Raw genomic sequence first — 27,881 nt, 5'->3', positions numbered from 1 at the left:
TTCCAAGTGAGGATGGTGTGTGCGTGTGCGTGTGCGTGCATTACACCTTCCTTGCATTATGTAACCATCATCTTTTATTTTGCTGTTTGGAGTGCCTGGTTGCATGCAAGCTGCCTGCTGTGTCTCTTGCATTGCAACGCTGACACTTCAAGGCAGTTGATTGCTCCAAAGCACTAAGGTCCTGAAACTTTTTTAATCTTCTCATAGACCTGGACTAACGCCGAGCCTAAATTCTAGCCTCCCCCGAATGACCTGAACGCCGGGCTGGAGCTACCTCCGACTCAGTGAGGCAGCCCAGAGGAGACGGGCAGCAGCCCGGGACCAGCCTCCCGTCAGCGGAGGGGCCGCGCGCTGCCCTCTGGGAGTTGTAGTCCGCCCGGGGTGGGGGGGGTGTTTCTGGGAGAAGGCCGGCGGCGCAGGCGCAGAGCAGCGCAGCGGATGGCTAAGCGCGGCTGAGGCGCTCGGTGCGGGTCAGACACGCGGAGCGGCCGGACGTGGGCAGGTGGGTCCGGGCTCGCCCCCCCCCCCCACCCCGTCAGCCCGCGACCTGGCGGAGGGCTCGGGCTCCTGGAAGCGGGAGCTTCCTGCTGGGGGTGGGGGGTGGCTGGCGGACCGAGGCGCCGATCGGGCCCAGGACCAAGGCCTAGTGGTGGTGGGGGCCCGGGGAGAGGAGGGGAGGGCCTCGATCCCCGATCCCCCTCCACCGCCCGGGCGGCCTCTGGCGCGGGGCTGTCGGTGGGCCGACGGCCGGCTGATGCCGGGGCCTAGGTGGGTTCCCACCCCCACCCCCGTGAAGGGGGAGGGAGAGATGAGGAGCCGGGGCGGAGCGGCTGCTCCACTCGCGGCCCCGCTGGCTGCTGCAGTCCGTGGCCGGCCCGTCAGTGCGGGGAGAGAGCGGAGCTGCCCGAGGGCGGCGGCGGCCTCCTGCCCAGGTTGACGCGGGATCGGATTGCATTGATTAGGCCCACAGCCACCTCCTGGCCGCTGTCTCACCTCATCCGCAGATGCCTCCCCGGATCCCGCAGCCGGATTTGTTCCAGCTCCTGCCTGGGTGGTGCGGCGCTTATTGGGGACAAGTGTGGCACGTCGTGCAAACTGGCGAGGGAATGCGTAACGTAGCTTACATGCTGTGGGGATTGTTAGGATCTGTGTTCCTTATCAATTTAAAGTAAAAACCTGTGCAATTAAGATTAAATTGTAAATTTCAAGATTGAAATTGATACCTTTTTCTGGGGTTTATTGTATTTGGAAAAGACTTGCCCAAGACAGATCATCCATAATGTAATTAAATGCTGGGTCAGGCTCTTTTGTAGAGAAAATATACTTGGCACATGGGCATTGTAGGCAAGATTGGTATTACCCATCACTAAATGCCCTTGACAAGATGTTTATGAGCAGCCACCTTGAACCGCTGTTTACAATGTACTCAGTGCTTCAGGGTGAGGAACTCTAGGATTTTGAACTGGTGACAAATAAAATGAGGATTAGTCAGGGTGGGTTTTGATTTGGGATGTGGTGTAGCCATTTGCCTAATGCTCATTTTCTTATATGTGGTAGGGGTTGTATTTGGTGGATTCTTTTGAAGAAGTTTTGATGAGTTACTGCAGTGCATTTTGCTAGATGCACTGCTGTAACTGGGAATATTGGGTAAGAAGGTGACACAACAGTGAAGGACTAGGAACGCAGTGGCCTGGACTAACAATCTAGCGACCTAGAATCAAATCTCACCCTGGCACCTGTGGAATTTAAATTCAGATTAATAATCTGAAATTTAAACAAAACAATGGTCATTTTTAGTGATAACTGCAAATCTATTGATTGTCTTAAAACTCCAGCTAATTCACTAATCCCCTTTGGGTGTGGAATCTGCCACCATTATCTGGTCTGCCTAAATATGACTCCAGACCCACAGCAATGTAGAAATGGCCAAGGAAGCTGTTCTGTTTTAGGGAAATAAGGGATGGCCAATAAATGTTGGTCAATGATACCCACGACCCCAAAAATTAGTAAATAAACCAAAAGATGACACAGTGCAGTTATTGTGCTCAGGTGTAAGGTGATTAGTGTTTAAGATGGTGAACGCCAGACAAGTTTGCTTTGTCTGGAATGAATGCAAGCTTGAGTATTGTGGGAACTCTAAGCAAAGGAAAAGTATTTTATCACACTGCTGATGTACATTATAGATGGTTGAATGGGTTTTGGAAGTCAGCAGGGGAATTACGTGCTGGAGAATACCTTGCTTCTGCCTTTCTCATATTACCATGGGCTGGTTGATTCTGGTCAATTAATCTTTTGGGGGGATTTGATAGTGCTGATGAATGCCAAGTTGAGGGGGTTAGTTTATTGTTGGAGATGTTTATTGCCTGGCTGAATGGCCTTTTGTCTTCCTATGACACAGTGAATGTAACATAATTTTGGTCTTTCTTTGCAATATTTTTATTAATTTCAAATTCAGTTTTAGCTGCTGCTCTCTTTGGGTTAGTTTGGGCTGGTTGGGGAAGAGAAGCATTTTTACACTTTACAGGCCATTGAATTTTATGTCTACTGTTGTCTGGATTTGAGAATAGGTAGGGATATGGGTGGAGGGGTGCCGATACAGGTGTGTAGCACTGACGTGATATGTGAAGGGGAGAGGTTAAAGGCACTCTGTGGAGGAGTATAGATCGCCATGAGGGGTTCATGCATATGGGTCTGGCAAACACGTCTCTCGCTGTAACTCTATGTACTGAGTAGCTGATTGTTTGTTTGCATTTGCCTGTCATGATTTTTTTTTGTGTACCTTTTAGTAGCTTCATCTTACTCCAAGTTCATTCCTCCTGTTGAACATTACCCTGTCAACAGATCCCAGGCCTCCATAGTTGTAAATGATTAACTGAAGTCTTGCATCTCTGGTACCATTCTGGTAAATCTTTGTACCTTTCAATCTTTAATATTCTGTTCAAGAGATGTCAACTATACAGAATTGGACAATGTTCCAGTTGAAACCTTTTAAAGTGATTTATTAGTTTGGCATTCTATGCTTCCAGTTGCATTTGTATATCACCCTTTGATGCGGTAAGATGTTGTACAATGTTTCACAGAAATGTAAGTAGGCAAAGTCACCCAAGCCAGGAAGTTGAGAAGTGGTCAAAAACTCGGTCCAGGAGGAGTAGGCCATGTCACGTACCCACAGGGTATCAAGCTCCTGAAACACGCTGTCCCTCTCTCTTCCCAGCTGTGCTCAAATTGTCCTTGGGGAAAAATTGCAACGTTCCCCCGACTCTCAGGAATCCCAGGCCCATGGTGGCTTAAAGTGGGGGAGGTGCATTTAGGATGGTAATGAGAACCTTGAGTTCGGGTATAAGGAGCACACAAGTCCTGCATAAGTGGCAGAAGGAGCCACGGTGTTACAAACTATCCACCTGCCTGCCCTATTGGGCACCTTGCCCCGTTATGGAAGAGTCTGTGGTTCCCACATGGGTCTCATCAGTTACCTCAGAACCCAGAGAACTGGTGTAGAAACAATTGTTCTTGATCCCAAAGGACTGTCTAAGAAGAAGATAACATGGTCATCAAGTAGCCTAACCAGCTAGGACATTTGGGAGAGCGCAATAAATAATGGTCTTGCCAGCAAAGTCCACATCCTGTGAATGAGTATTTTTATATAAACGGTAGTGTGTGTGGTGAAAGACTGGATTGCAAAGCTTTGGGCAGAGATACCTGAAGATATGGCTGCCAAACGGTGGTCACTCCTTTAGGAAAGGAGATAGTTGAAATAATACAAAAGGCCAAAGTCAGGATGTGATGGGCATGGAATGGTGGTAGTTCAATCATTTGTTACATTTGTCATCAGTTTTCATTAGTTTGATGAGAGTTTCAGTATCAGTTAAAATGTGTGACAGATTGAGAAATAACTGCAGTTGTTTGGTACCTGTACCAAGTCCATAGTTTCAAATAGGTTGCGACGTGTATCAGTCAATAACTGCAACTGAAATTGTTATTGTTGAAAATTTGCATTTCCCTCACCCTTAAACCCGTTATCTAGGATCAGCACTTCCTGTTTAAACAATAACTCCTTTTGCTGTTTATTCACTTCTAGGGATTTCAGGGTCAAAGATAGGAACAGTGCAACAGAAAAGATCTACCCTTGTTTATTCAACCTAGTCTTTGTATCCTAGCCAGTGAACTGCTTTTGTGCGATGGGTTCTACAGCATGAGCTGAGATCATAAACACCTTAATCTCTGCATGTAGACCTTATCCAAAGCCCAATTCCACTGAAATGTATGCCTATATATTTTGCCACCAGATAAGGTACGAGTAGCAGCTGCTACATATCTCGGAGAGAGCAGATCTACCTTGTTTTATCTATCTCACATTTTCCTTTTAAGTTGGCAAAATATGAGGTATCTCAGCAAATGTACTTCAAAATTGGTAATGGTGATTTGACCGTACTGGTGACGCAAAGGTAATGTAATTAATCCACCAGGCACACTTGTGCTTGTGGTACATGTGGGGAAAGACTGCCCTCCCTTTCAGCAGCTGATGTGTATCGTGAGTGAATACTTGTTCTACACTGTAAGTTTGCCATTTTGGGTTGTATTTTTCCTTAAAGCCACTCCTGCTTCCTCCCTTTTCCTTAGCCAAACATCCCCTAACGACTAGGATAGGTTGGGAAGAGGATGTAATTCTGAGGCAGGAGAGTAAAACTTGTGATTCTTGGCTTTTCAACACCACTGTGTTGCCATGAAATCTGAGGCACCAGATGTTGGGGCACCTTTTGTTAATCATTCTGCAAGTGGCTCTGTGTTAAGGCTGCAGCTTGCTGAGGCAAATCAGTTTGGTCGGGTTTGTGTTGTCCAGGCTACAATTGGTCTCAGTGATTCTGGATTATAAAGGAGGCATTCATCTTGAGTTTATATTTGTGAGCATCACCCAGCTTGAAACCTTTTTATTAGTTTGAAAGGTGGGTATTTGGGGTCAGTATTAATTGTTCATCCTGCTGTTGGTGAGTTATTTGCTGAGCCATGGCAGTCTGAATTATGAAAGTACTACCACAGTGCTATCAGGCTGGAAGTTTCAGAATGTTAACCGTGACAGTAAAAGAATATTAATATATGTTGTGCAATGTGTAGGGGATCCTACAGGGATATTGGGCAAGGATATGATCTGCTTTGGCTGATTTCCCTATAAACGTTCGCCAACATTTGTCCATGCTTGCGTGGCAGAATTGAGCCTCCAAGTGAAGTAATGGAGACAGTATATAGGGCAGCGGGTGCTGTAGAGTTGAGTTTAAGGGCGGCAGTTTGTGAAGAGGAGGGAGTGAAGTGGAATTGAGTAGTAAACCCCTTTGCTGCAGCAGAACTGCTATTATAGGTTGAAGTTGTGCTGCTTGGCATAATTTGCTGTTGCCCTCCAGGTCACCTGTGATTGTGCTGATAATTCAAAATTTTTGAAAAGTGCCGTAGTTATGAGTGAGTTGTAACTGTAAATCAGGATCTTGGAACATGAACTGCTGGTACTGGGCATGCTTCAGGCTGCATATGAAAGTCATTGAGTAGAGTCCAGTCTTTTTCTGTAGTTGGGAAGGGGGAGATGTGGAGTGGGTGCAGAATGGATATGAAATTTGGAGAATCGCAGAGAGGAATAAAGTTTTTTTTGTTTTGGCCTTGCTAGAAGCAAATAGGACTAAGGATGGTGTATTCAGACCACTGAACCATTTAACCTTGTCCTTCAGCCCCCAAAACCCCTTCAATCACCACACAAAAAAAACATAATCTTAACCTTGAATGGTTTAATTATCCTTGTTTTATTTATTGAGAGGATTCCTGATTTCCACGTGAAAGGAAGTAAACGCTTTCTGATTTCGATGTTGAATGGCTCAGCTTTAATTTTAGGGTCGATCTCGATTCCACAACCAGAAGACATGCTTTCTGTATTAGATTAGCCCAGACACAGACTTTCGATGTAGGTTTATGTAACTTGTGCTCACCGTGTAACTCCTTTTTGAGGAAAGGAGGGATCAGGTAATGAAAGCTTGGATTAAACTTCAGTAGCCAAAGGACACAGAGGTGTATGATATTTGAGGTTGGAATAAATGCTGTTGATGAAAGTTGAGCTGGGAGCTCAGTTTATAGTGGAGCTAGAGTGGACTTGAGATGACAGCTGGTGAGCTTGGTTAATCTCACGCCAAATGTTAAAGAGAATGGACGTTGCTTTATTGAGTTGGAAGATGTTGGAGAGCATCACAATATGGCTTTATTTTTGTTGTCACTTTTATTTTAATGTTTTTAAGTGTGGTGGCACTCACTGCGCAACTTAATAGCTTCAAAACCTCTGGGTGTCACATACAGCTTAACAGTAACTGATTTGTGCAAACCAATGAGATAATGGGAAGATAATGTTTTATTGATATTGGCTGTGGGGGGGGGCGAACACTACCCTGGACAACGGGAAGAACTAACCAATCCCTCATTGAATTAGACAAAGACCGAATGGTTGTCCGAATAATTGTTTATATCTGTGAGGGCAGGGGGTGGAGTAGAGTTTGCTCAGCCAAAATAAACTGGAACCAGAATAATCCTGAAAAGACCAGCAGTGGCAGGTGTACTGTGCTTGAAGTTTAACAATTAACACTTGCTGTTTTGACAACAGAGCATTTTTTAACAAATTTGCAGCTTTTAAGAATTTTAATACGAATGGTTTTCCAGGTTTTTGGTTGAAGTGGCTTTGTTTTACAGAACTGTATTTGTGATTTTTTTAAAAATGTTCTTTCATAATTTTAAAATGTGTATGCATTTTTGGCCAGGCAGGGTGGTGTTGGGGGAGGGGGGTTAGAATGGTGGCTGATGTCTCCATTCCACCCTCGGTAAACTCAATAGTTGGTGGATCTTGGCAAAGATGCACTAGATTATTCATCTGCTGTAGTAGATATTAAAAGATTGCTTTCAAAGAGCAAGTGAGGATTCTTCCTGCCAGTCTTACTGAAAAGACTGGTCATTTACCTTGTGTGTACAGATTGGTTGCTACTTTTCCTCCTGCATTCATTGACTGAATCGATGTTTGTTGAGGTGTGGTAGGGTATCATGTGTCTATTTACACATATCCTGTTCTCTCTTCCACTACTGTCTCCCTAAAACCTGAGTGTAGTAAGGAGAGCATTGCTTGGGTTAAAGATGAAGGCAATTTGTTTTCTTTTAAAATATTCTGTGGTGGCTGATGGCATTTTCGAGACAAACAAGGGAATTAGTTCAGATATTCCCTGGTATAATTTTCAAATAACATTAGTTGAAACATTCAAATAGCATTGGTTACACCACTAACAGTTTTATAAAAACAGATTTGGAGACACTGGAGAGTGTGCAAGAAGGATTTGCTGGGATGAAACCAGAACTGAGGTTGTATCTGTCAGAAAATTGTGAACTACTTGAGTCTCCTCTCCAGATGAAGGCTGAGTGCTGACCTAAAATGATCTTTGTAATTTTGAAGTTGTACTTGGAATACTCAGTTGAAAATAAACTGTTTGTCATAGCCTGTCTGTACTGACATTTATGGTCCACTCGAGCCTCCTGTCATCCTTTCTAGCCTAAATTTTATAGGACGACCATCTTTCCCCCTCCCTCATACATTTAAGGCAAGGCTAATTAAAGATGTCTCTATCCACTCAGCCATTTTTTGCAGTAGCAAGTTTCTTAATTTAATTGGCCACATCATCTCAGCTTTTCTTTGGGTTTTCGTCCATTCCTGATGGGTGCGATATCTTGCTTCTGGTACTATGCTTGTAAATCTTTTTCCACACTCCCTGGTTGCTTGTATCCTTTTTACAATATGGCAACCAGAACTCTACACAGTATTCCTAACTATGTTCTCACCAGGGCTTGATAACATCATTTTAAATACTGTTAATTTAGACATTTAAACAAAAATATTGTTCTGTTTGCTTTTTTTTGCTGGTTTGTGTTCCTTTAGTTTTACTTAACTGTTCTGGTTCATACTGGCCACTAAATTCCCTAATTTTGCACACATATCGTTGCCTTCCTTCCACTTTTAATGTGATTGATCTTTAACGTTGTGGAATCTTTTTCACTGAACTGCTGTTACATTTTTCAACTGAGTTTGTTATCTCTAAATACAGTTCTGTAAATACTTTTACCCTCTACCTTATCTAAATTTGTCATGCCTTCTCCAGTGAACAGTGCAGTGATTAAATTGTTGGACAAATATCCAAATTATCAATCCAATTCCCCTGGATTATGAGGTCAAATAGCATTGCATTGGTAGCTGTGTCCCAGAGCCATGGTGCAGGTCAGGCCGATGATGGAATGCTTTCCACCCGCCTCGATAGAGCATCTCCAGACACCCTCCTAATGTTCAACACTGAACTGGACAAAGTGACCTGCTTAATTGGCACCCCATCAGACACAGTAAACGTTCATTATCTTCATCACTTATGCACTATAGCTGTGGTATGTAACTTCTGCAATAGCTCACAAAGGCTTTGTTGACAGCACTTTTGAAGCATACAACCTCTATGATTTGGGAGGACACAAACAAAGGGTTTGTGGAAACGCCAGCACCTTTCTGTTCCTCTCCAAGTTTCACACTATCATGACTTGGAAATATATCGTTCCTACTTTTGTCATTGGGATTAAGTTCAGGAATGCCCTACTTCACGGTGGCATACAAATACCTTTTATTAAGAGGCCTATAGCAATTCAAGAAGATGTTCATGATTGTCACTTTAAGAGTAGTTTTGAAGGTCAATAAATGCTGCCGTTGCCAAAGATAGTTGTATCCTGCAAATATAATTTAATGTAATTATTTATTCCCAGTCCCCTTTTTTTGTCACCATATCCTAGAAATTCTCGCTACTTGCAGTATTTTGACCCTATTTCCTGTTTTATTATGAAATTGTACATTATATCTGTTTTCATCACTCTTGCAGGACATTGTGTTCTAGATCATAACTACAGTTTGTTTTACTGGCATTCTTCTTGCCTCTTGTGCTCATCACCTTATAGTCTGTGTACCTTGGTACTTGAACCATCTGTTAATGGAAACTGCTTTTCTCTTTACCCTTCTCTCTAACTATAATTGTTATGGTCTTGTGCATCATTACTGCTCTCAACCTTCTCTGCTCCAAGCATCCTCAGTTTCTTCAGTCTCACCATATAGCTGAAATTTCCCATCCCCAGAACTATTGTGATGAACGTTTGCTGCACCACCTCGAGGGCTTTCACTTCCTCCCTGAAGTTCAGTGACCAGAATGGGATGTAAGACTACAAATGTGCTCTAATTTAGATTTTATAAGAGGTTCTTCCCCCACCCCCCACCCCCCCCCCCCCCAAAGTAACTTTTGTAATCTGCCTCTATTCATGAAGCTCAGAATTGCTTTTGCTCTCATTTCATATCCTTATACTATCAAATATTTATACAAAGATCCCTGTTTTTCTGCAGCCTTGAGAAGGGTAATTTAGTCCATATTACCTCTCCTTGTACTTTCTGCCAAAATGCATCCCTTCATACTTTGTCATAGAGAGATACAGCATGGAAACCAACCCGTTGGCCTACCAAGTCCATGCTGACCATCAACCACTCACTTATATAATCCTCTAATATTTTAGTTCCCATGTTCCCATCGACTTCCCCCAGGTTCTACCACTCATCTAAATACCAGGGGTAATTTCCAATTAACCTACCACCCTTTGGGATGTGGGAGGAAACCACATGGTTACAGGGAAAACGGGCAAACTCCACACACGGCACCAGAGATTAGGATCATTGGAGCTGTGTGACAGCAGTACCAGCAGCTGCGGCATTGTGCTGGGTGACGTAAGATGGGGATGGCATGGTGAGGGTTTGTGTTAAATTTCATCTGTTAATGCCTATTCTATCAGACTATTCATATCCTCTTGCATTCCAGTACTATCCTACGTGCTGCTTACCATACATATAAATTTTAGAGATTTACAAATGCTTGAAAATCTGCTCTGTACATTTGTAACTAGTTTCTTAATGTGCCAAAAAAAACTGCTGTTTGCATTGACCCCTGAGGAACTGCACTCTCTCTCTTCAGGGTGGAAAAATTAAATTTTTTATCCATACTGCTTTTATTTCAAGGACCTCAATTTTGCTCACAGCCTTTTACGTAGGTCTTTGTCAAAATCCTAAAAATCCAAATAGACAACATCCATTGTATTCCCTTACTGCTATTTTTGACCATATCAGCCCTATTTCTGGATCTATTCCTTTCTTTTAGCCTCCTCTCTGTTATTTGGCCTGGTTTTCAATTGAATAATTCACATGACATGCATCATGCAACCCCCCTTTCTCTTCCTTCATATCCTCTTTTCTATCCCTTTTTTTAAAATTATTTAGCTAGCTCTGGCTTTGGTTCCATAGTTTTTAACCTTTTGGGAATGTACTTGTGCCTCTCTGTACTACAGACTTTTAAGGTCTACCTGTTGCTCTGTGTTTTACAATCCAATCTTTAGTTTCACTTTATCTTTGCCAGATCCTCTTTCATACTGTTGAATTTATCTCTACTCTGACTAAGCAGTTCTATATTGAATTGCTCTTTGGCCTTCTCCATTATTCATCTAAATCTTCTGCAGCAGGCACTATTTTCTCAAGAGTTCTCCCATTGATTCCCTTTTGGGCCAGTTTCTTCCCAGAACCAGTCCAGTGCCTCTTTCCTTGCTTGGCCAAAGACTTTTAATCTTCACTAATGTGGCAGTTCCTGTTTTCCACCAGAAATGTCTGAAGCAAACTTGATGTTAACACTGTGTATAGTGTTGTGATCTGAGGCCAGTGTTAATCAGCCATCCAATTGTGGTGATTTCAGGCTGAGATCTGACAGAATTCTGCTGAACAAAAGCTACTACTTGGGCTGCACACAGAGGAAAAAAACAAGTTTTTGAAAATCAGACAAGACATTGAGGTAGAGCCAGCTCAAGTTTCTCACTTTCTGACACAGTTATATGGTACAGACATTCTGGCTTTGATGTTCCACTGATATTGACAGGTGTGTGTGTACAGCTTTTGGTGTTACCTATCATTTGTTGAATTGTGGAATTTGGCATTTAAAGGCCACTACATGGGGCTTCTGGGCAGATACAATCTGACCTTTGCACGTGGCCAGAATAGCTGGACACGTATCCCATAGTCCATAAGGAAGGTTTCTTCTTCCTTGCTCCCTCCCTCCCTCCCCTCTCTTCACTGGAACTGGTTGTGGCAGATCAGAGAATCCAGCTGCCAGAGCTAGCCCTTTGTGCCATCGAACAATGGTGTGAGTTGGAAGGTTTGTACGGCTGACTCCCCTCTCTCCTTCCCACCTCATTCAGAATGGTTTCAAAACCTTGACCTGATGCACTATATTCTGCTTGTGATAATCTACTCGTGCTATCAACATCTATAAGCGTGAGGTTAATAGACCCTCATGGCAAGGAAGAGGGTGAGAGTATTGGGCAACAGCTTCTCACCTGGTGCCTAAGCAACTCTTGGGCTGCTTCCACTGTCGCTAAGGTTTTAGTGAAATTTAATAGGTGTGAAATTTCAATGTACTCATTTGAAATGTGAAACACCCAGCACTGCAACTTTAGATTATGTCCTTCTAAACATAGTCTGTGTCTGAAGGGAGCTTTAATAAACTGTATTACATGTGGCTGAAGAACTTGAGGAACTGGAATGTTGCTCAGTGCTGACAGCAAGCTGAAGAGATAATGAATTGAGTATTGCACACAATGTGTAGTGCATTTAATTGTGATTTTTTTCTTTGGATGTGTACAAGTCTCAATTAAATTTGGGGATAATAGTCTCTCGAACTGTTATGCATATCCATTATCTCAATATTTTAGAGACTCTTAAATGTGCAACTTTCATTCCCTGAATCTTAAAGTGAGTCACAGTAAAGCTTTACTTTTTGAAGTAGGCACTATTCTTGTGTAGGTAAATGTGGTGGTCAATTGTTGTATAGCAAAACCTCTGAAGTGGCAGTCAATAAGTGATCAGTTGATTTGTTGCTCGTTTTCATCTAAAATCCCTTCTCCACAGCTTACTTCTGTTTTCAGTAGATGTACTGCCTGTCATTACTTTGCCTTCACTGATCTTATTATGGAAGGTAGCACAGGAAATTTGTCAAAACATCCTGGAGCTCAGACAGTCTTCCTGATTGCACTTCAGCCTATCAATCACAAGTATTGAACCAAACAGAACATATACATTTATACATTGACCCTTTTATGACCTTTGAACATCCACTAGGTTCTGGTTAGGTTGCATCTGGAGTATTGCATTCAATTCTGGTTGGCCCATTATAGGAAGGATGTGGAGGCTTTTGAGAGGGTGCAGAAGAGGTTTACCAGGATGCTGTGTGGATTAGAGCGCATGTGCTATTAGGAGAGGTTGGACAAACCTGGGTGGTTTTCTCTGGAGCAGAGGAGGCTGAGGGGAGACCTAATGGAAGTTTATAAGATTATGAGAGGTGCAGATAGAGTAGACAGCCGGTATCTTTCTCCCAGGGTCAAAATGTCTAATTCTAGAGGACATGCATTTAAGGTGAAAGGGAGTAAGTGCAAAGGAGATGTACAGGGCAAGTTAATTTACACAGAGTGGTGAATTACTTGGAATGTGCTGCTGGGGATGGCAGTGGAGGCAAATAAGACAAAGGTGTTTAAGATGCTCTTAGATAGGCACATGAATGTGTAGAGAACGGAAAGATACGGACACTGTGTAGGTGGAAGGGATTAGTTTAGTTAGGCATTTAATTACTAGTTTAATACGACATCATGGGCTGAAGGGCCTGTTCCTTCTCTGTTCTATAACAATGTGCTTTTTCTAATGAAGTATTCCTGAAATTATATCATTGTAATAATACAGTAAAAGCAACAGCCATTTTGTCCACAGCAAGATCCCAAAAATAGCAATGATATAAGATATCTTTATTAGTCACACGTACATCGAAACACACAGTGAAATGCATCTTTTGTGTGGCGTGTTCTGGGGGCAGCTTGCAAGTATTGCCGCGCTTCCGGCGCCAACATAGTGGTCAGAATCTATTTTAGATATTGTTTCAGGGGTCAATATTCCTTAGAGCCCTATGAAAACAGCCCTGTTTTTAATTAACTTTTATATACACCAGAACAAGAATGGGGGGCTATGGTTTTACATTGGGTCCTAATGGCAGCACCTCTGGCAGTGTAGAAATCCCTCCTTACCAGATGGAAATGCCAGCTCAGTTGATCTCTCAACTTTCTGACTGTGAAGTGAATGTTGCCCACTGACGTAAAGCTACACAATGCAATTGTCTGTTTCAGCAACCTTCTCCCCACTCTGTAATACTTTGTTTTGGTGATCTGCTGTCTTTGGTGTTGCCTTGTAACACTGATTATGCTTGCCTTCTTCCAACAGGTTGCTTTGGTGTACTGGGATTAAGGTCCTTTCTGTGGCAACCGCATGATAACAGGTATGTGGCTGTCGAACATAATATTATGGAAAATCAAAAGATGTAGCAAACCTGAAACAAAACCTGAAAATGCTGGATTGCCCAGCAAGCCAGTCAAGACCCTTCATGTTGCTGATGTCCTTCTGGGCAGTTGAGGGGGAGTCCTCAGTGATCTAATAATGCAAATCCTCCCATTATTAGACACCCCAAGTAATGCTGTAGACATGTCCATCAGATGTTGTTTGCTTAGATCACAGTATGTGGTGAAGGACATTGTGCAATATTTTGAAGGTTCATCTCTCTGATCTACACCTGGCACCATGTCGGCCATTTCCCCACAATCTATACTCTTAAATGTCTTGCTTAAATATGAATGCTTGTGATTGAAGAGAATTCTATTCACCCCCCTCTTGCATCTTATTATTGCACAACTTGATATTGCTGTTTCTAATATCGGTAATGTGCTTGTTATAAGATAAGATCTCTTTATTAGTCACATGTACATTAAAACACACAGTGAAATGCATCTTTTGCGTAGAGTGTTCTGGGGGCAGCCTGCAAGTGTTGCCATGTTTCTGGTGCCAACATAGCATGCCCACAACTTCCTAACCCGTACGTCTTTGGAATGTGGGAGGAAACCCACGCAGACACACGGGGAGAACGTACAAACTCCTTACAGGCAACGGTGGGAATTGAACCCGGGTCGCTAGCGCTGTAAAGCGTTATGCTAACCGCTACGCTATTGTGCTCGCCCATTATACTTTGTTAACAATAAATGGCATGACTTGATTGGGTGATTTGTTTCAGTAGTTTACTACCTGTAAATGTTTACTTTGAAGCAGGAACATGAACGTAAACTAGAATGACAACTCAGCATAACCTGGAGTGTGCTTTCTTTGGGTCAGGAGCTCTAAAGAAGTCCTAATTATTTTGCTCATCACAGCGACGAGCTGTTACTTTTAAAATGGAACTACATCCACTCATGGCCATCTTGAGCTCCTGGTTGCATGCCATTTCAACTCCCTTTCCATTTCTACACCGGCTTATTTGTGCTTGGCCTTCTCCGTTGCCAGGGTGAAGCCAAGTGTGAACTAGAAGAACAACACCTCGTATTCCACCTGGGTAGTCTACAACCCTATGGTACGAATATTGAATTTTCTAATTTCAGTTAACCCGCACCCCCTGTGCTGCTTTCTCTGTCCTTCTGATCCACCCAGGTTCTCTCACCCACCCCCACCTACTTCCATCTTTCTTTCACCCACACACTCAACCTACTGGGTCTCCAGTCTCTTCCTCCAACTGATTCCATCTGCCCATCAGATTTCAGCACCTTTATACTTGCTATCTCCCCTCTACACACCCAATCCTGATGGCAGTGTCTCAGTCCGAAACATCGACCATCCCTCTGCCTGCACAAATGTTGCCTGACCACTAAGTCCTTTCAGCAGTTTGTTTTTTACTCCAGATTACAGTTTCTGTCATCTCTTGTGACTCAATATTTACTCTTCCTTTTCCCCTTCTTCCCATTGTCGTGACGTCGCCAAAACTTCATAATGCATGCTGAGGGCAGGTGTATGAGGATTAAAGATGTAATGATGAGACAGTGTGGAAGAAGCTTCCAATATTTCTGGCTCAGGTCCACAGCAAATCACCCCCTGCCTGTAGGTGCCTTTAACCTTGCTGCAGAACCTTCACTGTTATGACGTGATATCTTGGCATCTCCAAATGAGAATGACTGTTTATCTGTTCATCTTGGTTTGGTGTTGTTTGTACCAAGTGGTATTCTGTTCTTCTTTGGGAGTGGATCTTGTTCCTGTCTGTCAATAGCCACAGGTGTAGTTTGTTGCTGCCTGGTAACTGCTTCTTACCCTTCTACCACCCCGAGATTAAGGTCAGTTCCAGAATTGTGCCGGATTGGGTTAAGCTCCACTTGTGTTTCTTCAAGGCTCAGAATCATTTCCTGGCTATTGTTTTGTGCTTGGTTGGTGTTTTTTTGAAGTTTGATCTGTTTTCAAATGAGAAAACAAGTATTGTAAGTGTCCTATGTGATCTGCAGTTCATATTAATAAACATATAATGTTGGCCATTTAAAGACTGTATGTTTTTTTTTGGTTTGTGGTCAGGATGTTAAGTGGATGAGCATTCTGTGAGGGACTAAGCTCTGCTGTCCATGCTTGGCATCGTTATCCAATTGTGCAGTGTTTTTGAAAAATTACATGGATGCTTCGAAAAGCTTTCTAACTGATGTATGCAAAATAAACTCCCATCATGAACAAAGCTTATTCTGAGGTTGAACCTGTGTCTTGATAATTTGTACCTGCAGAGAACACTACTCTTAAGTCATAAGCCCATCTTGAATAAAATAGAGCCTTAAATTCTTTAAGTTTAGAATTCAAATTGGAAGTTCGTTTAAAAAAAAAATTTTGTGGGTCTACTTTGTCCTCTTATCCTCAGCTGACCTTTTTTTTGGCGTATTCTTGCACTGAGTTCACCTATACTTTGTTAGGTCTCAATTCTGAAATATGAGCTCAGATGGTGAATGTTAACAGGCTTTGTGGTTGTCATTGTTATAGCCAAGCCATTTCCTGCCTTGGAGAATAACTTTGGGTACGCTTAAGCCACTTCTAGAACCATAGCTGCAGCCTTGGTATTGCTCGGTGAATTGCAGACTGGAATTTGAATCTGGGGTTTTCTACTCCACATGGTTAAGTTCCACCCCCTGGTCTGTGTCTCCACTTCCAGCACAACTGGATACTGAGAGTGGCCGATCTGATGTCTAAATTTGCAGGGTGCTTCACTAAATGCCAGGGTGCCTGAAGTAGTTGGACTGAGCTAGTCATTTGACTGTCGTTTTGTATGAGCACTGAAGCACATTGGACGTGCCGTGTGATGACACACCAAATGTAGACTTGATTATGGTAAAAAAGGAGATTGTTGACCCCGTTGCTGCAATGCTGGGGCTCCCTTGTCATTTCTAGCCTTCTCTGCTCATCTTTTTCTATATATTCTTACTTTCTTTGAATAATTGTTCAATTCACTGAAGAAGGAAATCTTTGAAATTCACTAACCCATCAGATTGGATGTTGTTAACATCAGTATATTTCTAGAATGGGAATCAGGCACAAGACTGAGATATAGAAGCCATGCTATTATTGGATGGTGGAGCAGGCTTATGGAGCTATCAGACATGCTGTTACTTCTGGTTATTGGGTTCCTGTAGCTTCTGCCATAGCAGATCCTGGTGGAACAATATGACATACTCTGGTTCTTTGAAAGGATATTTTTAAAATTTTAACCTTGCTGTGAGATAATTACCACCACTGATTCTACAAATTAGTGGATACAACTTTTCATTGCTTAGCTTTGTGAAACATTTAGAATATTGAAACCTTTTACTGGATCCTTGCCCAATTATTGAAGTTCTTTTTAAGCTGTAGACCTAATTCCTGAAAACTTTTTGAATCTTTGTCTCCTTTCCACGAATCTATCTTGTATTCTATAATGGAATGTCTAACATTGCCTTAAACAGGGAACAGGTCACGGTTTTACACTTGTATTCTGTGCTACAAGATATTAAACCTAAATCCCTTTGTCCATTTTTCTTGTAGACTGCATAACTAAATCTAACCAAGATAGGAGGTGCCACAGATACTTGGCCATTGGACCCAATTTCTTGTTTTCTATAGAATGTTGAACTGCCAAAACAAAGGGGACAACTGGGATCTACAAGTTCCTATCACACATTTTATTTGGGGGAACAAAGTGGGATCAAAGGAGAATTTAAATATATGAGTAAGTTCAGCCTGGCAGATGAGGGTGGTGTAATTTTTGCAGTGGGGGGAAGTGGAGTTCTGGTTAAGACTTTGTTCTAAGTGGGTTTGGTGGTACATAGCAAAGGAGAATGGTAGTGGGACAAGTAGAAGTGGATTGAGAGGTGGGAGGAGGAGGGATTGGGTGACATTGAATACCAAATGGTTAAAGTATTGGAGACAGATGGGCAAACACTGGAGCAGGTGTTCTCAATCCTACCCTCTTTCTCTCTGAGGAAATTGGGATCCTCTTGTCCTCGCTTTCTTCATGACCAATTACCATATCCTGTAGCACTTCTGCATATCCATTAGGAAGCCACAACCAAACACTGCTTTTGATTTCTCCTTTCAGCATTCCAAAGACCCAATTCCTTCCTTCCACACTCTTCAGTTACCTCCAATCTTCCTTTGCCATGGCATCTTCATGAATACTGTAGGAGATGTTAACTATTACCTTTTAACTGTCCCTTTGTGCTTTCCAGGGCCTCAAATATCTTTACTACTTTCAGTTTGGTAGACTCTATGTTCATTGCTCACCATGTGGTCTTCCCTATATTGAGGCAATTTATAAAAGAGATTCGGCAATTGCTCTGTATAGCGCTTCTGTTCAGCCCCTGGAAATAGTCCTGAGTTTTTAACTATTCACCCTACTCCCACCCTCCTCTTCATACTCAACTCTTTACTGTTTGAGGAGCAGTGCCTTATCTTTCACTTTGCCTTCTAGTCTCATTGAGCTTGAGAATTTTAAATCATAAACATAATAACTGGCAATAGTTGTAGTGTTCCTATCTGCATCTCTTCTTGACCTATCTTTTATCACCTACTTATCACATTTTTTACCTTGAACTCTCACCCCATCCTTTCATCATTTAATGCTTTCCACCATAGAAATAATCTCCAGCATAGAAATGTGGAAAATAGAAGCAGGAGTAGGCAATTTGGCTCTTCAATTTTGTTCCATATTGCAACACTATCATGAGTTGATCATCCACTTCAGTGTGCTGTACCTGCCTTCTCACCATATCCTTTAAGCATTAAATATATTCAGAGATAAATATATTTATTAATGACATGGCTTCCACTCTACTGTGGTAGAGAATTCTACAGGTTCACCACCTCTCTACGTGAATATAAGAAATAGGAGCAGGAGTAGGTCATCTGGCCCTTCGAGCCTGTTCCGCCGTTCAATAAGATCACAGCTGATCTGGCCATGGACTCGGGTCCATCTACTTGCCTTTTCCCTGTAACTCTTAATTCCCTTACCCAGTTAGATAGACTCTTGCATAGTCTTAAATATATTTAATGAGGTAGCCTCTACTGCTTCCTGGGCAGAAAATTCCACAGATTCACTACTCTTTGGGAAAAGTAGTTTCTCCTCGTGGATGTTCTAAATCTCTTCCCCCGAATCCTGAGGCTATATCCCCTATTCTAGTCTCACCTACCAGTGGAAACGACCTTCCTGCCTCTATCTTGTCTATCCCTTTCATAATTTTATGTTTCTATAAGATCCCCTCTCATTCTTCTGAATTCCAGTGTGTATAGTCCCAGGTGACTCAATCTCTCTTCATAGGCTAACCCCCTCCTCTCCAGAATCAACCTGGTGAACCTCTGCAACGCCTCCAAAGCCGGTAAGTATATCCTTAAGTAAGGAGACCAGAACTGCATGCAGTACTTCGGGTGGCCTCGCCAGTACCCTGTACAGTTGCAGCATAACCTCCCTGCTCTTAAATTCAATCCCTCTGGCAATGAAGGCCAACATTCCACTTGTCACCTTGATAACCTGTTGCACCTGCAAACCAACCTTTTGCGATTCATGCACAAGCACTCCCAAGTCCCTCTGCACAACAGCATGCTGCAGTCTTCCACCATTTAAATAATAATCTGATCTTCTAGTTTTCCCTCCAAAGTGGATGACCTCACATTTACCAATGTTGTACTCCATTTGCCAGACCCTTGCCCACTCACTTAACCTATCTATATCTCTCTGCATCCTCTGCACAATTTACTTTTCCACTCAATTTAGTGTCATCAGCAAACTTAGATACACTACACTCAGTCCCCTCTTCCAAATCGTTAACATATATAGTGAACAATTGCGGGCCCAGCACTGACCCCTGCGGTACCCCACTCATCACTGATTGCCAGCCAGAGAAACACCCATTTATCCCAACTCCCTGCCTTCTATTAGTTAACCAATCCTCTATCCATGCTAATACCTTACCCCCAACTCTATGCATCATTATCTTATGGATATAGATATAGACAGACTAAAGCAAACATTTAATCTGTCTTGCCCTGTTAGTTTTGCAGGTTTTTATGAGATGCACTCTCATTCCTTTACACTCCAGTGAATATAACTAGTGGTACAGTGGTGCAACTAGCAGACCTGCTGCCTCTCAGCACCAGAGGTCTGTGTAAATCATGACCTTGGGTGCTGTCTGCATGGAGTTTGCACACTTTCCCTGTGACTTGTGGGTTTCCTTTGGGTGCCTGGGTTTCCTCCCACATCCCAAAGGCATGCAGGTTGGTAGGTCACCTGGCTGTTACAAATTGCCCCTAGTGTGTAGTTGGGTGATAGAATCTGATGAGAGTGTAGGGAGAACAAAAAATAGGATTAATGTAGGATTAGTGTAAATGGGTGGATGATGTGGACTCAGACGGCCAACAGCCCAGTTTCTGTGCTGTATCTCTTTGACTTCTATAAACCCAACCAACCCAATCCTGCCTCATACGTCAGTCCTGCCATTCCAGGAATGAGACCTTTCCTCTTGTTCTTTCTTAATTTCTCCTTTCCCTCATTCTATTCATGTTTAATACCTCTTACCCCTCTACCTTTTACTCAGATCTGATGAAAGGTCATTAATCTGAAATATTAACCTTGTTTCTCTATCCAGAGATGCCGCATGACTGGCTGAGTATTTCAAGTATTTCCTGTTTTTACTGCAGTTGGGTAAACTAGGTTGCAGCACCAGGAAGCATTATACACCCATTGTCAAATAGCAATGAATCTGTCTCCTTTTAAGGGGATCTGTTTACAGTTGGATCTCTTGCTGTAATCTGCTGTTTTGATGCAAAATTCTGGTGTGGGCTATTTGTTAATGATGAGGCATTTTTTTTAAAAGAACAGATATAGGTTTACTCTGTATTCAGAACTGGCACTGGTAGTATCTAATGAGGCATTGGGGAGGAAGTTTTACTCTGTAAAAATCTGTTTTACTTGCCCTGTGAGAGGTCATGCTTATACCCCACAGTCAAAATTCAGTTTAGGATTTCGAGGAGGACTTTTGGCACTGCTCTTAAAGCAAAATCCATACAGTTGCTGAATTCCTCTGGTAATCTATGATTGGTTTTTAGGTTGTATTAGATCTGCAAAGGATTCAGACACCAGGATTGTGAGACTTCGGTGCCATAAAGACCCGCTGTAGCCAATTGAAGTAGATGAGAGGCATGAAACAAGCTCCCTTTGACTGGAACAGTTTAGTGCAGTTTATAATTGTTCACAGGTGTTGGCAGAGTCTGAGATGTAGGGCAAAGGATTAGGCAAATTTGCCTTTTTTCCCATTTCCCTATCTCTTTTAATTTTACTTGGGAGGAGTTGTTTAGAGTTAAGTAACTCCTGAAGTGTTCTGATTCAGAGTTAGCACATGAAAGAAAGAGGATAATGTTTTTAGAATTGCTGGGTGTCTTTGTCTCTGTGCTATGTTCCTTTTTATTTAGAAATTAGCGCCTGGAATGCCTTCTCTGACGACGAAGAGTGATGTGGCTCTTTTGGCTGATAGAAGTCTGTTTTTGCAATATCACAGTCTTGGTTTTCTGTCTAGGATTATTACTTTAATTCAGCTTATTCTTAACGAGGTGCAGTGAATGTCTGTTCTGTTTTATTAGGTAAGTTGCTCATGTTTTGTTCCAGTACTGGTGATTAGATTAGACGGATATGGTTCGTTGCCTTCAAAGGGGTTCAGCCAGTTAGACCAAGTCAGGGGAAATTGTCAACTCCAGAAAATCTTGCAGAGAATCTTCTCTTTCTGCAATTGAGTGGGGTGGATGTGAGGGAGGATCTCTGAGTCCAAGAGCCTTGCTTTTTGCCTCAGAAACCTCCCAAGATCATTTTCTGATTCAGACTCTGCTCCACAGAGCAAGATGAGATGTTCACAGGGGTAGTTCTGTGATCCACAGCCATAAGCAAGGGGACAGCTTGGTAACATAACTCACAGACAAACATGATGACGATCTGTAAATCCTTCTGTGCTGGCCTTTCTGACATAAAGGCCACAGACAGCACAGCCTCCCGGAACTTCTTCATGGAGGTCATAGACGATGGTAAGCAGGAGAGCCTTGTCCAGCCACTGACCCTGGAGGAGCTGACGGGCTCAGTCCACACCTGTGACCACTTTGAGCTGACCTCGGGGGACCAGAATCAACCGCAGGAAGAACAAGTCCATGTTCTTCGGCAACTGGCCTGACCTGTCCACTTCATCAAATCTGGCTACCTGAAGGTGCTAGGGATCTGGTTCATAGGGGCCAAGGCAGATAACAGTAATCGGCTGGAGCAGATAGCCAGGGTTAAACAAAAATTAGGCCTTCATTGGTGTGCAAGAGCTTGGTCATCAGGTGCGAGGTGTTCTCGGCGTGGCTGTATTTGGTGCAGGTATGGCCAGTACTCTGCTGCTCCACCGTGGCAGTCACTTGAGCCATCTCCTGTTTCATCTGGGGATCCAAGATGGAGTGCTTCCAACAGATGGTGATCGATACGTCCTTAGAGAATGGGAGAAAAGCATACCCAGCGTTGCCCTTGTCCAGTTGGCCACCTTTATGTGTGGCTGCAGCAAGCTGTGTGTGGAACAGAAGTACACAGGCGCCAAGTGTCACTGTGTGCTGAGGTTTTACCTGTTTCCCGTGTTGTGAAGGACAGACCTGGCTTCCTTGTCGCAAATGTTCCATTCAGTTGGACTTTCCGTGCTACCTGTCCTTTGTGGAAGAGTTCTTTCGAGGAAAAGACCTTTGACCACAAGTCTCATCAGACAGTGGTCAGTGCGAAACATCCTGTGGGCCTTGCAGGAAAAAGACGTGGTGGATCGTGTGGGAGAGTTTCCTGAGCAGACTGTCAAAGCCATTTGCCAGAATGTCTCAACACCAGAGATTGCCGACAAACACCAAGACCTCGCTTGGCTTGCCCTCCGTGCCAGATTCTTCCTGTGCAGTTGGCACCTGACCTGCAGTGCATCCCCTCAAGGATGAGGTTATCACCCACCTCTTTCCACAAAAGGTCTTGGAAAAGGATGCAAGCGCTCTTGTCAAAGTTCATTGAGAGCAGCTGCATCTAATCTATGGGGTATTCCCAGAAACGTTTACTGAGATAAACGTTGTGCTACTGGAAGATAATCAACACTGTGATGCACTTTGGTGTGCCTGAACTTTGTTGTTGTTCCAGTATAACGAGATGTCTGTAGGGGAGTGCTACTGCCTGGCCCATTCCAGGCTGCAGGAGTACATACTAAGAGATGCACTAAAGCCAGATGCAGTCAATGCAAAAGCTGTGTGGGAAAAGGCTGTGTTCTAAGGCCTGAATGAATGAAGAAAGGATGTTTTGAGATTCACAACTTCAAACATGGCACAAAGCTCATTGTTTACTGGCAGCCGTGATCCCTGCTCTCCTGTATGTTTCTGAAACACGGGCTACCTATTAGCATATTGATGAAAGATAATCGATGCTCTTTCTGCAAAAATCCACTGGCATCGGTGTCTCTCTGACCAACATACCCAGTATTGAGGCCCAAATTATACAGTAGCCCTGCCCATCAAAGCTGACCAACAGACAAAATAATTTGAGGATGTTCTTAAAGCTTCTGTGGGGAAAAAGTGTAACATTTCCACTGACTTCTGAGAATCTTTGGCTGGTGTCTGCTCAAAATGAACGTTGGGGATGGCATGAGAATCTTGCCCTTTTGTTGGGAGTGCAAAGAAGCTCACTGGAAATGGCAGAAGGAGCGCACCATCTCCTAACCTATCCACACCCGCTCTCCCCTTCCTCCCCATTCAGACATCATCTGTGATAGAGCCTGGGGTTGAATATTAGCTTCAGCCACCTCAGAATCCATATAACTGGAGTGGAAGCAAATTGACCTTGACCCCAACGAACTGCTTGAAGACTCATGTTTAGCTTCAGATTAGTTTCCTCAGTTTTGGATGCAGTTGAAGCCTTTGTTCTCCACCCTGTCATTCAATGATCTAGAATGGCAGTAGTTACGGATGGATGCATTGGGTATAAGCTACATACTGGAGTATACTATTTTGTTGCTGATGTTCCACAGGTGTGATGTGACAGATCCATTAATCTACCTACTGAGAACAGTGAATGTCTGCAATCTGAAGGAGACTTAATTACTACAACAACTGGTTACTCATGAATACTTCATGGAAAATATATTCAGCAGATGAAGAGGAGGTCAGGTGGCTTTTGTTGTTTTTTTCACCTACTGTAGACCAGTCTGGCAACTATGTCCTTCAGGAGAGTTGACTAGATGCCACCAAGCCATTCTTTTTTTCTTTTGAAGTCCCCGACCCAACATTTTTTTTGGTGTGGTGTTCAACAAATGGGGATTTTGATTCATTTGACTGATCTTGGTTCTAACCTCAGAAGTCTGTGGCTGCTTCCATTCTAATCTTTGCAAATTTCAGTACATTTCAAGTTGGCAGGAAGCTTAAAGAACAGTGGCTTTCCATATAAACCAAAACACAGGTCTCTCTTCCCAAGAATGTGCCAGTTGAATTGTATTGTCATCTTCCTAGGCCTGATGTCTGGGCAGTCAATATAGATTGAGCTCACCTGCACGAAACCATGACAACTTGTTGTGTACCAGATATCTTTAATGATCCTCCATTGTCGCATATTGATGTGATACTTGAGCTGGATGCAACATTCTGGGCAGGCTTCATTTGAGTTCTGCCCTATGGTACTGGAAGATGTGTGTGGTAAATAATGAGCAACTGGGTTAACAAAAGTCCCAAAACATGGTCTATAACAATAAAAAAAATGCTGGCAGCAGTTCTGCAGCAGAAAGAAATCAAACATTTTCATTTTAACTGTTCATTTTGAGTTGATTCCGGTGTATCCACCTTCCATGATAACTACAAATGCCAGTCATCTCCAATGTTCTGCTCAAAATGTACGCTTGTGTTCCTTAGATTGGAAGGACAAAACTTCAGTTAGAGTGGTGGGTATGTCCAATTTATAGTTTGTAAGTTCCTGTAGCCATGATGAAATATGTGTATCTGCATTTCCAATGTGTTCAAAGGACTGTAAGAACTTTCAAGGAGAAAGTAATTATGTGGACAAACATGCCTCTCCTTCCGCTACACTTGACCACCCTGTGCAGCATCTAACTGCAACTTGAATGACCACTTCTTTCTGCTATTCTAGTAGATCACTGGTAAGATTATTTCAGCAATTTATCACCGAGAACTGTTTGCCAATGTCCATTTTTGGATTGTACTTCAAAACTTATTTTAGCCTCTGGATTGACTTTGCAGTAATGGTCTGAAATAATGTTAGTGGCTGTGAAGCTTGCCAAATCATTCCTTTCCTGGCCTGTGTACTATTTCTGTATTTCTTTCATGATCAACTTTTTAAAATATTCTTGTCTGTTGGCTGACACAACATTGCCAGTGAATTGGAGGTGAGTGGAATGTGAGAACATGGCATTCTATTGTTTAGCCAGCAATGTCAATTTACTCAGAATTTGGAGTAGAGGAAATAGAACTTATGATGGAAGCTTTGTCAACATTTTCTTAAAAATGCAGGCTAATTTCTCCACAGAATTGCATGAGGTAAGGAAGGTTACTGATATATGTTATGAATAATATGTTGTGTAGAGATGCCAAGAGATAATATTAGTCCAAAATCAAGTCCCAGACCAGCCATCAGTTGTGGCTGGGTTTACATGCTATAACAGGCTACAAAACTAAGTCAGGCAGCATTGTCGACAACAGCGCATCCCTTCCCGATGACCTTAATGCATTCTATGCATGTTTTGAACAGAAGGGGATTGGTAAGTCACCACCCATCCTGACAGCCTCCAATGAACCTGAACCCATGGTCACCGTTGAGCACGCAAGATCGGTTTTCCAGAGAACGAACCCACGGGAAAACATCTGGCCTGGATGGTATCCCTGGCCTTGTCCTCTGATCCTGTGCAGTTCAGCTGACGGGTATTTGCAGACATTTTTAACCTCTTCCTACTTCAATCTGAGGTTCCCACCTGCTTTAAGAAGATCACTATCATCCTGGCACCTGAGAAAAACAAGGTGATGTACCTTAATGACTACTGCTTGGTGGCTCTGACGTCCACCATCATGAAGTGCTTTGAGAGGCTCGTCATGGCACGCATTAACTCCAGCCTCCCAGGAAACCTTGACCTACTGCAATTTGTCTACCGTTGAAACGTCTATGGCAGACGCCATCTCCCTGGCCCTACACTCATCTCTGGAGCATCTGGACAGTAAAGATACCTATGTTAGACTATTGATTATTGACTACAGCTCTGCTTTCAATACTATAATTCCAAGCAGACTCATCACCAAACTCTGAGACCTGGGACTCAATACCTCCCTCTGCAACTGGATCCTTGACTTCCTGACCAACAGACTGCAGTCAGTGAAGATAGGCAGCAACACCTCCGGCATGATTATTCTCAACACTGGTGCCCTACAAGGCTGTGTCCTCAGCCCCCTACTCTACTCCCTATACATGCACGACTGTGTGGCCAGATTCTGCTCTAGTGCCATATACAAGTTTGCAGATGATACCACCGCAGTGGGCCATGTCTCAAATAACGATGAGTCAGATTACAGGAAGGAGATGGAGAGCTTAGAGACATGGTGTCATGACAACAACCTTTCCCTCAATGTCAACAAAACTAAAGAGCTGGTCAATGACTTCAGGAAGGAAGGTGGTGCACATGCACCTGCCTACATCAATGGTTTGAGGTTGAGAGAGTTGAGAGCTTCAAGTTCCTAGGAGTGAACATCACCAATAGCTTGTCCTGGTCTAACCACGTAGACGTCACGGTCAAGAAAGCTCACCAATGCCTCTACTTCCTCAGGAGGCTAAAGAAATTTGGCATGTTCCCCTTGACGCTCTCCAACTTTTATCAATGCACCATAAAAAGCATCCTATCTGGATACATCACGGCTTGGTATGGCAACTGCTCTGCCCGGGACCGCAAGAAATTGCAGAGAGTTGTGGACACAGCTCAGCATATCACAGAAACCAGCCTCCTCTCCATGGACTTTGTCTGTACTTCTCGCTGCCTCAGTAGAGCAGCCAACATAATCAAAGACCCCACCCAGCTGGGACATTCTCTCTTCTCCCCTCTCCCATCAGGCAGAAGAGATAAAAGCCTGAAAGCACGTACCACTGGGCTCAAGGACAGCTTCTATTCCTGCTGCTATAAGATTATTGAATGGTTCCCTGGTACGATAAAATGGACTCTTGACCTCACAATCTACCTCGTTATGACCTTGCATCTTATTGTCTACCTGCACTGCACTTTCTCTGTAGCTGTGACACTTTACTCTGCATTCTGTATTGTTTTACCTTGTGCTATCTCAATGCACTGTTGTAATGAATTGATCTCTATGAACGGTATGCAAGACGAGTTTTTCACTGTACCTTGGTATAACTGACAATAATAAATCAATACCAATAATATGTGCTTAAAATCACATCACCTGATGATTGATGGAATCTACCCAATTATCTTCATTTGGGCTGGGAATAGTTTTGTCACTAATGTCATACAATTGTGTGTGTGTGTGGTGTATGTGACAGTGCTAGCTATCATTATTGAATTGTTACAGCACAGAAGGAGACCATTTGGTCCATCAAGTTCATGTTGGCAGCTCACAGATCGATCCCATTCTCCCACTCTTCCCTGCAGCCTTGCAAATGATTCTCCTTGAAGTGTCTTTCCAGTCCTCTTTCGAAGGCACTAATTCTTTTTCCACTACACTTGCAGTCGGTGATTTGCTTCATTATGTATTATGAGCATTGAAAATGTTAGTCTCCAGTTACCCTGGTTGCTTGGAATGTACTTGAAATAATCAATTTTTGTTCCTTTTACATTATGCTTAAGCTGCATTATTCATGCACTATGTAAAATCTTAATTTGATGTTTTTGTTTCATTGCATCTACTTTTTCTACTTTTTATTTTCAGTATTCCTATTCAATAAATGTAAGTTGAAACAAGGAGTTGTAACTAGAGTAGTCTGGCGTAATGAGTTGTTGTGAAGAGGAAGTGTGCCAGTGTTGGAGACCAACTGCTTGAGATGAAGCTGGACCATCTGTGATTGCTTCTTGTCTGTAGATCTAATGGCAGATTAGATGGTAACAGGAGCTCCAGATATAGCTTCACAGTTCAAAGAGGGTGGCTATAAATACGCTGCAGTTTATTGTGGCAACTTGTTCCTTCTCTCCCTGAGGGAGAAGGAAAGTCTTGTAAAAGTTTCAGAGCTTTAGGCAATTCGTGTAGATTTCTATTCACTTTTCTCCGTCAGTAGTATTTAATTTAAGTATTCCTTTGGAAACTGTGGAGTTAGAATTGTTAATGAAGTAATCCAGGTACAATTGTGGGGATTTACCTTTGCACCTCTCGA

General features: G+C 42.9%; 1 protein-coding gene across 7 annotated transcripts in view; it reads left to right on the top strand.

Annotated features, from left to right (window-relative positions):
* The first annotated feature begins 384 nt into the window (after positions 1 to 384).
* Positions 385 to 27,881, top strand: part of thrap3a (thyroid hormone receptor associated protein 3a) — a 117,587-nt gene continuing 90,090 nt past the window's right edge. The window contains exons 1-3 of one of the 7 annotated variants that reach the window (XM_052036582.1): positions 488 to 502; positions 13,385 to 13,439; positions 14,492 to 14,558. The gene's annotated coding sequence lies outside the window, so the exon portion shown is untranslated. Of the gene's footprint in view, positions 503 to 2,848; positions 2,903 to 13,384; positions 13,440 to 14,491; positions 14,559 to 27,881 lie in introns of those variants that run through there. The other 6 variants (XM_052036579.1, XM_052036581.1, XM_052036585.1 and 3 more) reach the window with 6 other exon arrangements.

Source organism: Pristis pectinata, chromosome 22 (assembly GCF_009764475.1).
Source record: "Pristis pectinata isolate sPriPec2 chromosome 22, sPriPec2.1.pri, whole genome shotgun sequence".
Classification (NCBI taxonomy): domain Eukaryota; kingdom Metazoa; phylum Chordata; class Chondrichthyes; order Rhinopristiformes; family Pristidae; genus Pristis; species Pristis pectinata.
This window is presented reverse-complemented; position numbering and strand designations above follow the sequence as displayed.